We start from the raw sequence: 6190 nt of genomic DNA, 5'->3' as shown, positions 1-6190 counted from the left end.
GGCCCCCGGGTCCACGTCAGAGCGCCGGCCTCCCAGGAATGCCGCCCGGCCCGCGGGTGGGGGCCGCGCCGAGCCCGCCGGCCCCGCCTCCCTCTCTTCCCTCCCTCCTCTCCCCTCCCCCACGCGGCCCTCCGTCCAGGCTGGGGTCCCGGGTCTGCTGCCCCCACCCCCGGGGAAGGAGGCTCTGGCCCGAGGCTGCCAAGCTGGACAGATGAATAGTGGAGCTGGAAAATTAGGGGGACTGAGGGCTCCCAACACCCCAAACTTAAGCATCGCTAGTCAGAGATGAAATATATACCCCCCACCCTGCAGGACTAAAGAGATGCAAAGGGAAACTGAGGCCAGTGGTTAGGGCAAAACACGCTGATCGGGTGTTGACAGAATTTTCTGGACTGGTTGGTGGCAGGGCTGTTGACAGGGCCGGGGAGACCTGGCTGCTAGCCCAGGGTATTGTCCACCTGCGGACCGGCAGGGGAAGTGTGTGTGCTTGTGTGTAGATAGACTGAGAGGAAGCGACAACTCCATGCAGGCCGATTAGGGAGAAGGCCTGGGTGGGGGTGTTCCACATTACAGGTAGAAAAGTCTCCTCTGCAACCAAAAAAAAAAAAAAAAACCCTCTGCAACTCCAGGGTCCCAGGGGAAAGACGGACGTTACCCCTGACTCAGTGTCCCTGTCACCAGTCCGTTTGTCCTCATCCTCTCAGAATGAAGCTGAGCTCAGGAAAAGTGTACCCAATGAGTCACACTGTGCCCCCTTCCCCCAAGTCTGACTCAACTAAGGTGACACGAGAGGAGGCAGAGCCTCTGGCCTGTACTACCAGGGAGCCCCCTGGGCGGTGTGCCCATTTGGGCCACTAGGCAGATCTTTCTGGTCAGAGGGCAGGTTAACCAGACAAGAGACAGAGAGCCCTGCCCAGAGCAGCCTCGGGGAAGTGTGATGGGGGCTGGGGGACACGGAGAGCCTTAGGGAGCCCGCCAGGAAGTCTGGGCAGGACTGGGCTCAGAATAAGCCAAGGGCAGCTGACATCAGGGAAACTGAGGCACTCAGAGCAGTTGGCCTGGGATGAGGTGAAAAAGCGGTAGAATATACTTACATAAAGAGACTATGTATTCTGAGATTCTGTAGGATAACATGTATTCCACACCTCCTGGTACCCCCTTTAGGCCAAATTTCCTCCACTTTCCCATCCTTCTGGACCCTTAAGTTTGGGCCCCAACTCAAGTTGTGTGATGACTGAAGTTGGGCACGTTTCTGGTGAATCATTTGACCTTATTGCTCTTCCCCAACCAAGCCAAGAGAAAAGGGAAGGGATGGTGGGCATCTCTGTGAGGGAAGAAGTTCAGGAGCTTGTGGGGAGGGGGGTCAGCGCTAATGGTGAAAGGGCTCCAAGAATGATTTCTTTCCCTTCTCATCAGTTAGGGAGGGGGAGGAGGAGAGAAGGGACCAGAAACAGAAAAGGGACCTGCTGTGCGTGACTTCAGTGGGGGGGAGCTCTGGGGGCCCTGAGAGTGACAGGCGAGATATAAATAGCTTGGGCCCCACAGCTCATGTTCTGTCGGCTGCCTGTGACGAGGTGCTCAGGAATTCCACTCTCCTGTTGGCACCCCCTTGCCTGTCTCCAGAACTCTCGCTCCCCCCATGCCACCTTTGTCCCATGGCCAAGACCAGCCATCAGCCATCAGCCATCAGTGTTGTCTGTCTGCTTGAGAGGCTGAGCTCTCCTGTGGAGAGATGCCCAGCTCCTGGGGACACATGACATGTAGCTGGGTCTCACAAGGGAACTCTGTGTGTGTGTGTGTGTGTGTGTGTGTGTGTGTGTGTAAAAAGGCAGACTTCTGACACCCAACCTGAGGTGCCAGTTTGGGGTTCAATGATGAAGAAACTGAGATATATAGATCTGGAAAAGGATGGATCCCTCTTACTGAGCTCCTAGGGAGAAGAGAGAGGGATAGAGTGGTTTTGCTTGGAGCTGACAGCCTTCTACAAACCCTAAAGGCTCACAGTCTTGTTTTGAGGGTGTTTCCCAAGGTCCTCCAGTAAGTTGAGGTGCTCTCTTAAGGTGGTGGGAGTTCAGAGGGAAGCCAGCAAGTGGACAAAGGACTCCCCTCTCCCACTTCTTGTTCCCTCTCTTTGGGACAGGTCTGTGTGCAGTGAGTGAATGGTTGGCAGAGGGTGCCCAGTGCCAAGGATGGTTCCCGGCACCCTTCTCACACCTCCCCTCCCCCCTCACCCCAGAAACCAGAGCCCGTTGCTCTCCAGGATAAATCAGGGCCTGACTCAGGCCCCAGCCAGCCAGTCACAGTCAGCTACCCAGGCACAGGTTGGTGACTCAGCCCTCAATATAGCCCATGAGCCCGGGCCGGGCCATGAGAGCTGGAACAGGCCGTGCACAATGCTGGTCCTGGGGCCTGCCAAGCAGGGGCCCCCTCCCGGAAGAGGGCTGATGTGCTCCTCTCGGAGCCAGGCAGGGGCTCCTGGAGGGGCTTACAGGGGCTTTCATCAGCTGAGTATTTGGGGGCTTTGCTGCTGTGGCTACAGACTGTTTATAGCCCCCTCACTCACCACCCACTGACCTGTCTCAGGAGACCAGGTTTGGCCTTTCACCTGGCCCTGCCTTTCCTACCAAGGGGCACTACTTCTCTGCCACCAATGCTGGCCATATTTAACTTGAGCTGAGAAGCATCTGAGTGAGCAAGTCCATGTCTGAAGGGCCATGTCTGAAGATCCTGTGTTTCCATAGTCATCTGTGATGGCACCAGGCTGACCAGGCTCCCAGCAGGCACTGTGTTCAGTCTGTGATACTGACATGGCCCTGGCCCAGGTGTGGTAGGGTTGGGAAGATACCTAGGCTGAATTCCAGCCTCTTCACCTCTGGTTCTATAGACATGATCAGGCAATGTAACTCTTTGGGCCCTCAGTCTTCTTATCTGCAAAATGGAATTAATAGTACTCTCATAGGGATTTTTTTTTAATGGGTGAAGATGTGAAAGTAGATAACAGGTAAAATGATTAGCATGGTGCTGGGCAGCTCATATGTGATCAGAAAAAACAGTTTGCATCCTCTGCTGGTATCCTGGGGACCACGTGGGTTCTAGTGAGCTGGGCCCTCCTCACAGCTACCTCTGCCCCGTGTGGCACCCACTGCCAGCATCTTCCTTGGCTCCCTGTTCCCTTCCTTGCATCCTAACACTCCACCTGCCAGAATCAGAGCCAGAGTACTACTTACAGTCGTTAGAGCCACCCACCCTGCCTCCCAATAGCAGCTGGTCGTGGAAAGAGGTGGCAGGTGGTGTGCCTACCATGTGGCCTGGGAAGGGAAAGCAAAGGGGGGCCGTGTTGCAGGGAGAGAGCAGAAAGTTCTGCAGAGGGCAGTAGAGCGGGGAGATGGAGGCCCCTGGAGGTGTTTTGAGTCCTTGGTTCTATGCGTGCTTGCCTGTGACATCCCTGTAGATTTAAAGCTAATTCAAGGGACTGTTTCACATTCAATAGGTAGACCTCTTTAATCTACTCCAGTTAACAGTGCACCTGCAAGACCAGAAAGCAGAGTCCAAATCAACGAAGAGCATGGTCTTCTAAGATGAGCCCACAAGGACAAGCGTCCTAAAGGGAAGAGCTCTATATTCTAAACAAAAGGACTGCAGAAAAGGACTACTTCCCTGTCATTGCAGGTTCTGGGTTTGGGCCTGAAAAGGACCAGATAAAAGTCCTTAATGGAGGCTGACTGCCTCCCAGAACATAACCTCCATCTTGGCTTCAAATTCGAAGTTAAAGCAATGATACTCTGCTGGGTAATCTTCCGGTTCTTTCCACCACACGTTCTCCAGCCAATTGGTGGCTGGACTAAACTGGATAAAAAGCACAGTCTCAATAGCAAGGGGACAGGGTAGCAGGTAGATTGTGAAGGAATTTCAATTAGGTTACAACTGAGAATACACAATCTAATATAGTTGAAGGCAGTGAAGCTCAAATTTTATTGTGCATACTAATCAACTGAGGATCTTGTTAAAATGTAGATACTGTGTCTGGGTTTGAGCTGAGGGCTGAGATTCTACCTTCCTAATGAATTAACAATGCTCATGCTGCTGGTCCAGGAAGATTCCACGTGCAGTGAAGCAACTAAGCCCAGGCACCACAACTCCTGAGCCACACTTTGAGTAGCAAGGGGCCAGTGCCCTCTAAATCCCTGTCTTTAAAGAGGAGTCATTTAGAGGGAGGCAAAAGGGACCTGTGGCACTACCTTCAATCTGCCTACGTGCAACCCTGTGTATAGGGGCTGGTCACAGTTGGGCCCTGGCCCCAGGTCTCCTCGGGGCCCCAGTCAGCCTTGCCACTCCTCTGGGCTGCACACAACTTTTAAATCCCCTAATTCTAAATGTCTTTGCTACTCCCCCTAGGAAAAGACTGTGCAAGAAATGAATTCATTTCGTGCTCAGCAGTGCCCACCCCAGTATATACTCGATAGGTATGTGCTGCTTTGGATATTTGGAGAAATGAAACAAACTCCCTTGGTATCAGGTAGAAAGGAGGCAGAGATAAGAGTACCAGGAAACCAGCAGTTATGGGGACCATTCTGCCCACCATGGTGTATGAATACACTTGGGGACTTTCTTTTAATTTATGGTTGTGCTGGGTCTCTGTTGTTGTGTGTGGGTTTTCTCTCGTTGGGGCGAGTGGGGGCTACTCTTCGTTGTGGTGTGCAGCCTTCTCATTGCGGTGGCTTCTTTTGTTGCAGAGCATGGGTTCTAGGGTGCATGGGCTTCAGCAGTTGAGGCTCGCGGGCCCTAGAGCACAAGCTCAGGAGTTGTGGTGCCTGGGCTTAGTTGCTTCACTGCACGTGGAATCTTCCTGGACCAGGGGTTGAACCTGTGTCCCCTGCATTCGCAGGTGGATTCTTATCCACTGCACGACCAGGGAAGTCCCTGCGGGCTTTCACATGGAAACATCCATGATGAGAACAACCTGTCACAAAGGGTTCTGCAGGAATGAAGGTCAACAGGAACACTCATAAATTATTCTCATCATTCTGCTTGTTCCCACTTAGACCAACTCAGTCCTCCGCCTTGCTCCAAACTTCAGGAGGCTGACCTTGAAAGACTGTCACCTGGGCACCTATGCTCTCTAGCTGCTAGTTGGGATCTGCCAATGAGACACACCAACATAGAACTGGCAGGTGAGAAGAGAGGGAGGAGTAGCACGTATACTGCCCACCTCACCACGGCTCTGACAGAGGCAGCAGCCCCTGTAGCCACTGTGTGTGTCTGGCCCACACAGTGTGTGTCTGGCCCACACCAGGTCTCCAGCTCTTGCTCCCTCCTCTTCCCCCTTCAAGCCCATGATGGCAGCACTTTTCCACTGTTGCTGGTGCCTGGTGCTTGCTTAGTCGTTCAGTCGTGTCCAACTCTCTAGGGCCCTATGGACTCTAGCCCGCCAGGCTCCTCTGTCCATGGAATGTTCCAGGCAAGAATACTGGCATGGGTGACCATTTCCTACTCCAGGGGATCTTTCCAACCCAGGGATCATATCTGCTTCTATCTCCTGCATTTGCAAGTGGATTCTTTACCACCGAGCCACCTGGGAAGCCCACTGGTGCCTGGGGACTTCGCCATTTCTTGTTGGTTCTCCTACCTCTGCCCTCTGCACAGTCTGTTCACTAAGAACTCTTAAGTTAAAGCTTTTTTTTCTGGTCTGCACTGCATGGCTTGTGGGATCTCAGTTCCCCAACCAGGGATTGAACCTGGGCTGTGGCAGTGAAAACCCAGAATTCCAACCCTGAGGCTACTGGACTCCCTTCAGTTCACTGCTAGGAGCCTGGGTGATTTTAAGTCATCTCTGAGGGTAAATAGCTCAAGAAGTCATAAGAACTAAGCCATGAAGGCCCACACACAGATCTTCTCAGGGCATCCTTCTCACAGGATCCAAGGGCAAGCCAGGTGGCCCCCCTCACACAAAGCACCCAGATCATTCAGTTTCTCTTTGCTCAAATGAGTTCCTCGAGATTGGGGTGAGTGTGGACAGAACAATCCATTTGTGACTTGGCTGGCCACACAAGGAGCCGACCTCATTGCTGAGGTCACTGGCAGGGTTAGAAATTGTAGGGAGGAGCCAGACCCTTAGTGAGTACCTGGTTAGAGGGGAACCACTCTTTTCTGGTTGTGTTGAGGTGCTGAACAAGTAAAAAGCCACAAAGTC

The sequence above is a fragment of the Bos javanicus genome, chromosome 4 (assembly GCF_032452875.1).
Source record: "Bos javanicus breed banteng chromosome 4, ARS-OSU_banteng_1.0, whole genome shotgun sequence".
In the NCBI taxonomy this organism is placed as follows: domain Eukaryota; kingdom Metazoa; phylum Chordata; class Mammalia; order Artiodactyla; family Bovidae; genus Bos; species Bos javanicus.
This window is presented reverse-complemented; position numbering follows the sequence as displayed.